General features: G+C 48.3%; 1 long non-coding RNA gene across 2 annotated transcripts in view; it reads right to left on the reverse strand.

The window, feature by feature from the left end:
• Positions 1-655: 655 nt before the first annotated feature.
• The window catches only part of LOC136605443 (uncharacterized), a 32,483-nt gene continuing 22,672 nt past the window's right edge, over positions 656-10,466 (reverse strand). The window contains exons 3-4 of one of the 2 annotated variants that reach the window (XR_010789985.1): positions 9,375-9,519; positions 656-1,702 (exon numbers count right to left, since the gene is read on the reverse strand). This is a non-coding gene — a long non-coding RNA (uncharacterized lncRNA). Of the gene's footprint in view, positions 1,703-6,262; positions 6,535-9,374; positions 9,520-10,466 lie in introns of those variants that run through there. The other variant, XR_010789986.1, reaches the window with a different exon arrangement.

Genomic DNA, 10,466 nt, shown 5'->3' on the forward strand with positions numbered 1-10,466 from the left:
CATAGAGGAGTTTAAAAGGGGACTTGATGTCTTTCTGGAGAGGAAGGACATTATAGGATATAAATCTTAGGTTAATTGTCAATCCGGGTACACAGGCAGGTAGGAACTATTAGGGGTTGATCCAGGGAACAGTCTGATTGCCATTAGGGAGTCGGGAAGGAATTTTTTCCCCAAAAGGGCTAATTGGCTTCTGCCCTTGGGGTTTTTTGCCTTCCTCTGGATCAACACAGGAGGATAGACAGGCTGGACTAGATGGACATTGTCTTCATTCAGCCTTACAAACTATGTTACGAACTATGTTACTATGTTACTCCTGACTCCCCTTAGTGAATACATTAAGGGGTGTAGTTTTTAAAATGGGGTCATTTGTGGGGGCATCTATCATTCTGACACCTAGGAGCCTTTGCAATCTTGGCTTGGTGTAGGAAAGCAAAGTGTTCCTCAAAATGCGGAAAGGTAATGTTAAATGTGTACGTCTTCTAAATGGTTAAAAAAACTAAAGTTTTTCAAGTGTGCATTCAGAATAAAGTAAACAGATGGAAATATATATCTTAGCAAAAATTTCTACAGTATGTTTGCACATATTTGAGATATTACAGTTGAAAATGTGAAAGAAAAGGACAATTTTTTCAACATTTTTTCCAATATTGGCACTTTTAATAAATTAACACAAGTTCTAACGGTCTATTTTTACCACCTAAATGAAGTACAATATGTGGCGAAAAACAATGTCAGAATCACTTGGATATGCAGAGCCTTTACGGAGTTATAATATGTTAAGTGACACGTCAGATTTCAAAAATTTTGGCTCCGTCACTAAGGCGCAAACAGGCTTCGTCACTAAGGGGTTAAAAAGCACCCAAAGGCCTTGTTCTTCTACTACATCCTCTGGTGAGGAGTCTCTGTGGCTTGGGACCCAGAAACCTCTTAGGAGATGTTAAGGGTGTAACCACCACTGTAGAACATGACAAATAGAAGGGTGGATAAGTATGGCCCTGTCTAGGTACTTGTACAATCTGTTCCAGAGAAACTAGACTATGGCATAAATTAAAAGACCCAATACTCTCAGGGCCAATCAGACCACTGCCCTGTGGTGGTGTATAAGGATCTTTACTGAACAAACTATTGACTCCATGCTCTTGCAATAGTTGACTTGTTACTTGAAGATCCTTCTGAAGTAAATGACTTGAGGAAGCCATCAATAACCAATGTGGTGCACCGGGGGTTAATACAACAGGCTAGCAAGGGCTATAGTTCTCATGTCACGTGGTAGGGTGGCTTCACTAACCTGATGGTCCCTGGTTCCACACCATACCCTTTTGTCAAGGGAGCTGCTTCAGTTACACGGAGTGCAGGATGGACTTCTGACACTTGGATTTCCTGAAACAGCTTTAACTTTGCTACAATTCCAGGTTACGAGTCAAAGTATAACATGCGGTATTACAAATAAGCTGTAGATGGATGATCATTTGGTTATCGTGACTTTAAAGGTGTTTGCTTCAGCAGAGTTATTGACGATACAGTCTATGATGCTCTTGGAAATGTCTCTTACTTTGCTTGCAGCAGGAATATCTTTGCTAACAGTTAGATTCAATTCTCGATATACACAGTCCAGCTTAGATTGACCTCTGCTGTGGGGCTCCATTCACATTGCATTACAATTTTCACTTGGTACACACAATTCCGTTCCGTCACGCGGTACCTGGAAGGACGCATGCGGGGACAATTTATCAGCATGCTAGCTGACCAATTCTGCTCTCCACCAAAAGTTAGAAACAACATACGCAGGGAGGTCCTTGTACAACGTATCCTCTCTGTCTTTAGCTCCAGCTCTGTCTCGCTTCCTCAGAGCTCATCACACATTACAGCGTGGACTGGCACAAAAAATGGCAGAGTGGGTTAAAATCCCAGGAGCTCTCTCTGTCTGCCCTTTGTTCTTGGCTCACATGTTACTCTACCCCCTTCCCCCTCCAAGAGACAACTGACTCCCTTTGCTGTCGGGTCCCTCCCACCTTCTTGTGGGATGTGGAACTCTGCAACATCTGCTGAGGGTCTGCTTGATAACCAAAATCCCATCTCATCTGTACAATTTAACCTTTGTATCTCTACATAGCCTGAGCTATGCAAGGTTCTGCAAATATAAGGTAGCGCAGTGCAAAATACTAGCAACATATATTATTTTTTTTTTTTTTTTAATTCTTTATTTTCTCGTTTTCAATTTTCATTTTCAATGACAGTGACATAGTAACGGAAAAATATGACATTTTCATTAAACATCTTCAAACATTTGTCTGAACATAACTTGGACATCCTGTACATTGTCTCGTCTCAGCTGCTGTTATGTAGCGTGGTGTTTTAGGGTTCTTCTGTATTCGCCTCTCCTCAGGCGGAGTACCGCCCCGAGGACAGCGAGAGCAATCATTCTCTTGTTATTAGAACCGTTTTCTGTGGTGCTCTTTGCCCGGCTGTTAGGCGTATAACCATTGGCTGGACGGAGCACGGGTATAGCAGCCGCAGAGAAGTAGTGTGCATGGGGGCAGTCGATCGCCGGGGGGTTTCGTGTCACAAAACACTGTTATGCCCAGCGGCCGATTGCTCCACCTGTAGTCGTATACTTCTGCCAGTGCTTGCTCTCATGTGCCTTTGCAGAAATATAGAACATGTCAACGTAACTTACAAACATCTCACGGAGGGGAGAACAGTGGGAGCAGGGGGCGGGAACGTTGTAGGGATTCAGGGGGTGGGGTACTTGGTACCTTAAGTGCGGAGTAATTGCCGATATTCCTCCGAACCCTGGAACGCTATCCAATGATACCAGGTCTTCCTGAATTTTTCTTGTGTCCCTTTTAGAGATGCAGTAAGGTCCTCCATTTCCATGATCCAGTTGGCTATGTTAAGCCACATGTGTAGGGTGGGCGGCGCAGTCTGCCTCCACAGTCTGGGGATACAGGATTTCGCCGCGTTCACCAGATGGCGCACGATCGAGTTTTTGTATCTCGCCAGCGGTATGTCGCTATGATGCAGGAGGAAGAAGGCCGGGGATTTCGGAACTGAGTGGTCTGTGAACTTTGATATGATCCGCCAGACTTCGGACCAGAAATTCGCTAATGCCGGGCACTCCCAAAACACGTGCAACAACGTGCCCCGTTCTGCACCGCACCTCCAGCACAGGTGCGAGACCGACGGGAATATTGTGTTGAGGAAGGAGGGCACCCTGTACCAGCGCGAGAGGATTTTGTATCCTGCTTCTTGTATCTTGCTAGATATAGAAGAGGAGTGCGTGATATTGTATATTTTCCCCCTTTCCTCTGTGGAGAGCGTAATCCCGAGCTCTGTTTCCCATTTCTGTATGTATCCCGGGGGCGGTGTCTCTGGTTGTGAATTGAGTAGATTGTACATTCTGGAGAGTGTGTGTCTTGAAGGTCCCTCCGGAATGCAGGTGGTTTCGAATTGTGTTTTGGGGCGCGTGAAGGTGTTGGGTCGGGGGAGGGAGGTGAGGAAGTGCCGTGTTTGGATCGCCCTCCAGTGTGTCAGTGGTGCTCTGCCTGTCCCCCTTGCTAGTAGCGCGTCCACCGAGAGCCATTGGCCCTCCTGTATAAAGTGCTCTGCCCTGAATACGCCCTCCGCGAGCCAGTTTCTCAATGCCTTGTCTTCGGTACCTGGAGGGAAGGCAGGGTTGCCCAGGATTGGGAACAATGGTGAGGGCTTAGGGGAGATGTTTGCTCTGGGGAAAGTTTTTGCTGCTACCGCCAATGTGGGGCCAATCGTGGGGTGGTTTGCTATTTCCGGGGGGATTCCTGTTTGTGTCCAGGGTAGAACTTTGAGCGGGACTGATGTAGCGTGCTGTTCAATCGTGACCCATTGTTTGGATACTAAGTGCCTGTGCCAGTCTACGATCCGTGTTAGATGAGCTGCCTGATAGTATTGCGTAAAGTTGGGAAGCCCCATACCCCCTTCATTTTTTGGTCTGGATAAAGTGCTACGTGCGATGCGGGTGGGCTTACCTGCCCACACGAATTTGGTCATCAGGGAATTTAGGTGCTGAAAGAATTGTTTCGGTATTTGGATAGGGAGGGCCTGGAGCAGGTATAGTACTCTGGGTAGGATATTCATCTTGATAATTGCCCCTCTACCAAACCATGAGAACAGGCCTTTCGTCCAGGAGTTGAGATCCTGTCTCACCCTGTTCAGGAGCGCTGGAAAATTAGCCGCATAAAGTCCCTCAACCTCTGGTGTCAGCTTAGTTCCTAAATACTGTATGTGGTCACCTTTCCACGAGAAAGGGAAGGCGTCCTCCAGTTCTGTCGCCGTGGTCTGGGGTAATGATACATTAAGCGCCGCAGATTTGTTGTAATTAATTTTGAAATTCGATAGGGCGGAGTATTGGTTTACTTCTGCCATTAGATTAGGGAGCGATATTCGTGGGTTTGAGATAAAGAACAGGAGATCATCTGCATATGCCGCTATCTTATGCTCTGTGTCTGCTAGCTTGATTCCCTTAATATCCGGGTTGGAGCGGATGTGTCCTAATAGCGGTTCCAGGCTTATGATAAAGATTAGGGGGGATAGGGGGCAGCCCTGCCTCGTGCCGTTATTGATCATGAATGGGGGGGAGAGCTGGCCGTTCACCTTGACCGATGCTGAGGGGTTGGAGTAAAGGCTTGCTAGCCAGGATAGCATGTTAGGACCCAGCCCCACATGGGCGACCGTGGTGAACATGAAGTCCCAGTCTACTCTGTCGAACGCTTTGTCCGCGTCTGTGGAGAGTAGACTGATGGGGAGCGAGCTTTTTTTTGCTATGTTGATCAGGTTTATGGCCTTCGTCGTGTTGTCTTTTGCTTCCCTGAGTGGGACAAAGCCCACTTGGTCTTCATGAATCAGGCCCTGTAGGAATGGGGAGATCCTGTTGGCTAGAATTTTGGCGAATAGTTTCAAATCTGTATTTAGCAGTGAGATGGGGCGGTAGCTCTGGCACTGCGATGGGTCCTTTCCTTCTTTTGGTATTACCGTGATGTGGGCTTTTAGGGTGTCCCTTGGAAGTTTATTCCCTGACGTAATTGCGTTAAATGCCCGGGTAAAGTGAGGGGACAAGACCTCTAAATACTTTTTGTAATATGTGAGCGTGAGACCGTCTGGTCCTGGTGCCTTCCCTGTGTTGGAGTCTGCTATGGCGTTTGCTAGTTCTGTTTGTGTGATCGGGGCCTCCATCGCTTTTATGGCCTCACATGGGAGTTTGCCTAAATTGGAGTGTTGAAGATAGTCTCTCATTTTTTCTCGTCTGGCTGTCCTCTCCTGCTCTGACAGGGTGGGGGCCGAGTTGTACAGGGCCTGGTAGTAGTCCCTGAATGCTTCGGCTATCTGTTGAGGTGTATGGTGCATATGCCCGCCGCCGTTTGTGATGTGTGGTATGTATGTCCTGGCTCTGGTGGTGCGGAGTGCATGGGCTAGTGTGCGGCTGGGCTTATCCCCAAATTCGAAGAAGTAGCGTTTACATTTTGTCAGATTCGCCTTTGCTCGACCTAGACAGAATGAGCGGACCTTCTCTCTGAGCTGAGCTAGTTCTGTCCCCCTGTCATTACTTGAGGATTTGTGGGTGCGTTCTAGCGTCTGGATCTGCGAGAGCAGTCCCTGGAGGTGTGCATTTCGCTCTTTCTTGATGCGGGATCCGAGGCTGATGCAAAAGCCACGGATGACACATTTGTGGGCTTCCCATATCATTAATGGGTCTACATCTGTGGTGTTGTTGTGGGCGAAGTAGTCTTGCAATGCCTCCTTAACTTCTTTGGAAGTAATCGGGTCATTGATCAGGGATTCATTTAAGCGCCAATGCCAAGCTCTGCCATACACATTGGGAAGCGTTATTGACATAGTGATCATGGCGTGGTCTGAGAAGGTGATATTGCCTATGTCCGCTGTGACTAGGGCGGGCAGGTTTGAGTGATGCACCAGGAAGTAATCTATCCTGGAGTATGTATTGTGGGGCGCGGAGAAGAACGTATAGTCCTTTGTAGAGGGGTGTAGGATCCTCCACGCGTCCACTAGTTGGTATTTGTGGAGTGTCTTTCGGATTCTACGATGTGCGGCTTGCGATAGGCAGCTACTCCCCCTAGAGGTGTCTATGTGTGGGTCTAATGGCAGGTTGAAGTCTCCCCCCAATATCAGGGTGCCCTCCTTGAACTCCTCTAAGTCCTCCAGGGTCCTCTCCAAGAAAGTCACCTGGTTGGAGTTAGGGAGGTAAACCGTTGCAAGTGTGACTGGAGTGTCGGCCAGCTTACCTTTAATGAAGAGAGATCTGCCTCCTGCATCAGCGCGCGTCTCCACGTGCTCCCACGGAACCGAATTGGCGATGAGGATCGATACCCCCTTAGACTTGGATTCGTGGTTCGTGCTGTGGTAAACGTTCGGAAACCTGGCATCACGGAACCTGGGGGCTGCGTCTGTCCGGAAGTGTGTCTCCTGTACGAAGGCCACTTGCGCTTTTCTTTTCCACAGGAGATGGAGAATGGAGGACCTTTTCTCCGGAACATTCAAGCCCTGTGCATTTAGGGACACAATCGTAAGGTTAGCAGTATCGGGTGGCATTTTTGACCTGATTGAGGTTGGTGTACCGGTAGGTGCCGTTACGATGCCTCTGCGGTCAGAGGTGTGCCCCTGGGGATGGGTCCGTGGGGAAAGAGGGGAGGGGGGAGAGAGGGGGGAGGTACACGCAGACAAAGACGTACACTAAAAAAAAACACAAAGAACCTTAACTGCTAGCGTAAAGCCAGCAGGGTACTATAAACTATTCAGAGGGCCTGTTCCTCTGAGTTCCTGTGAGAAACCAGTGCCCCTGAAACCCTACTTGGGGTAACGTGGCAGTGCGTAGGGTCCGAAGCGGCGCTACGGCACTCCAAACTCGTGCAGTGAAAGATAGAGGAGGCAGCGTCCTCTTCTATCTTGGTATTATGTAACCAAAAACAATATAAATGCTTGGCCTAGCCGCTTGGCCGCAATTTGCGCGTCCTACTCAGGGAGGAAAAAGAATGGTTATAAAGATAATGTCCATCTCGTTGCTTCTCTGCTCGAGGGTAGAAAGGGTGGAGAAGTCCACTCCGGTGGGAGGGTCAAGTCGGTGGGTCATGTCCCGGTAACTGGTCTCGTGCCAGCGAACTCACCAGTCTTGGAGCCTTGGGGGTCAGCGGAGTCCTGGAAGTCAGTCGTTTGTAGGAGCAAAGTCCATCGGGGCGGTCCAGTCCGGGACCTGAAACGCTGGCACCTCTAGGAAGGCGAACACCCCCTCAAGGTCCGCAGGGGATCTGACTGTAAAGAGGCGGCCATGCCTGCGAAGAACCAGATGAAAAGGATGCCCCCACCTGTATGTCGCATCTGCTCCTCGGGCGGCCTCCAGTAGCGGGCGGATGAGCCTCCGGCAGTTGAGGGTCAGTCTTGAGACATCCGGTAGGATTGTAATTTCCGCCCCATCGAAGTTTACTGGGCCCCGTTCCCAGGCGAGTCGCTGAATCTCTTCTTTCTGTCTATAGAAATGGACGCGGCATATAACGTCCCTCGGGATGTTTGGGTTCCGTGTTCTCCCGCCCTGCAGGCGGTGGACTCTGTCCATTTCTATAGGCCTATCTTGGGGACGTTGCAGCAGTTTGTTGAAGATGATCGTCACGTACTCGTGTAATGCCTCTGTTGGTACGCTCTCGGGAATGCCTCTTAGCTTTAGATTGTTGCGTCTTCCTCTGTTCTCTATGTCATCAAGATGAAAAGTTAAATCTCTCAGCTGTTTTTGCTGCTTTTCCACCGTGATGCTAAGTTGTTGAAAGTCCACAGAGGATTCGTTCGGAGCCTGTTCCAGGGCGGTGACCCGGTCCGACAAGGTCTGTACGGTCTGATTAACTGCTGAAATGGCCCGTTCGTGCTTCTCTTCTAGGCGTTGGAGGTGTGACTCTAGGTCCGTTTTGGTTGGTAGGGTCTGGGTGACATCTAAAGGCGGTTCTGGGCGCTCGCGTTCTGCTTTCGCACTGCGAGGTCATTGTGGCCTGGGAGGGGGATCTGTGGTTCAAATCTTCCTTAGGGGGTGCTGCATTGTGGTGTGGGGAAGTTAAGCTCCCTTTGCTTAGGGTGCACCTGGGGCCCGTGGGGGTGCAGTACATTTGCTGCATGGCGTCTTCCTGCCTGCCCTGATCAGCTTCTCCTCCACTGCTGCAGGGCTTGTCTGGGCTCACACCGGGGTTTCTGCTGGCTGTGCTGCCTGTTAGTGAGGGGGGAAGGTCTGGTGCTTCCCCTGGACTCCGCTCCTTGTCCCCTGCACTGACCTTATTAGCGGAGCCTGGGGACTCCTGTGTGCGCCGGTTCCCCGCCTCTCCTCCGCTCCGGAGTGCCTGCTCCACGTGCGCTCCCGGCGCCATGTTTGCTGGGGACTTCTCCGTTCCGGCTCGGGCAGCGGCGCCCGCTCCGTGCAGGTAACGCTTCATCTGGGTCCCGGCGGCTGTCGGAGGTTCTCCCCTCTTCTTCCCTGCTTTTCTAAGCATTTTGCCGAGGTTTGGCTTCTGGTATCCGGCTATCTGTATGGCAGCGGCTGCGGAGCTAAATGCCGTGCGCCCTCACTCTCCCATTGCCTGGCCACGCCCCCCGCAACATATATTATAATGCATTGTGAAAAATATATTTTATGAAACCCCACGACAACTTTGTACTGGGGTGTAACAAGGACTCGGGTTCTGGGACACTACACCAACTGTTTAGATATGGTGTGACGCATGTACCCATCATTCTCCGAGTTGAGGTTAGTACTACCATTAATGTGCTCAGCACTGATGATATGGTGAACAATAGACAAGTGAAATAAAAATGGTGGAATCCAGTGTCCATGTGAACTGCAATTCTCAAAAACTTTTTGTGGCTGGGCAAGATTGGCACATGAAGGTTAGCAATTGTGAGTTCTTGAAGGAATAGAAAAAATAACTGGATTCTTTTTTGAAACTTGATTTTTTTAAGATGTTTGAAAAAGGCTCTATAAGGGCAGAAACGCGTTACACTGTATCGATTTTTCTTATTTTATTTATATATGTCTATTTTGTGATATGTGCACATTGTATCTGTGCATTAAATGTTTTTGTTTGAAGATTTTTTGCAATTAAATACTCCTAAACCTTGCAAGTGAACCTTGGTTGTCTAGGATTGATTGCTGCCGCTGTCTAGGGGAGTTTTGGATGGACCTCAAGACTCCCACCTTCGTGTGAGTTTGAGTTATTTCATTCATCCTCACTTCATAAAGTAAGCACATATCTGTTATTTTTTGAATGTCTGACAGCAATTTATGGCTGGAGACTGTTTTTCTAGTTTTTAAGACTGAGGACAATTAATCTTTGAACCCGGGTAGGAATTACCTGGCTTTCCCTTGATGCGTTCCTAGGAGATGCATGGTCTGTACAGATTTAATGGAAAGTTGTCAAACCACGGCTGCAGCCATCATCTACACATTCTTTTGTAATTCCTGCTTCAGTTCCTCCTACCCTCTTGCGAGGTAAACACCTAGAAGAAGCAGAGTAGAGTAAATGCGAGACTATATCATTTAATCACAGTCTGAGCAAGACATCTAGCATCACCCTTCTTTTTTCATAAAAAAGCACTTTGGCAAAGTAGCACACAAAGCCTCACTTCCCTAGAGAGGGCACAGAGGTTAGACGGCGGGCACTAGTGAACTGGATGGTATTTTCTCCAGCAGGTTTCAGGGTATTCTGTAGCTTCCTAATTGTGTAGTATGGCATGCGCACGCCTTATAACAATTAGTCAGACACAAGATATAAGTCTCAGGTCTAAACTGGATCTGGGCGGTACATTGCTCAGACCCTCATTTTATTGAAACACATAATACCTGCCCTTTATGGGCGTATAACACATTACATCAGTAACATGCCCCCTCCCCACACCCCTCTCAAGTCTAGTGTATGAGCCAATCTTTGTCTCCTCAACAAGTGGGAAGACAAAAGTAGCTTCTTTATCTCAGAAGTTGAGGGTGGGGGAGGGCTGGGAAAACGGCCAAAGTGGATACAGTTCTTACAGTATAGCAATGTGACTTTAACCCTTAAAAGGCTGCAGAGGAGCTTTACATTAGGCTAACGTTATAGAACACATCTTTCAACATGCCATTGTCCAGCAATTACCATAATGAGATTGTGTGGCCATTAACCTCTACAGAGTTAAATCACTACAGCTGCGTAATACATCTAGTTTATACAAATCAATAGACATTTTACACTAACTAATCATCATGTCTACTGCAATAGGAGAGACCTCCAACTAGGCTTATATAGTCTGCATTATTTGCCGGAACCACTTCCGGTAACATCCATTTTGTTCCTTCAGGAGACACGGAAGTGCTCTGCCTAACTACTGGTAATGCACCAGCGTCAATTCTGGTGACGCATAAGATGTCCCGCCTTGTATCCGATTGTTGGCAGGCACTATACCAGTGATCT

Source organism: Eleutherodactylus coqui, unplaced genomic scaffold (genome assembly GCF_035609145.1).
Source record: "Eleutherodactylus coqui strain aEleCoq1 unplaced genomic scaffold, aEleCoq1.hap1 HAP1_SCAFFOLD_504, whole genome shotgun sequence".
NCBI lineage: Eukaryota > Metazoa > Chordata > Amphibia > Anura > Eleutherodactylidae > Eleutherodactylus > Eleutherodactylus coqui.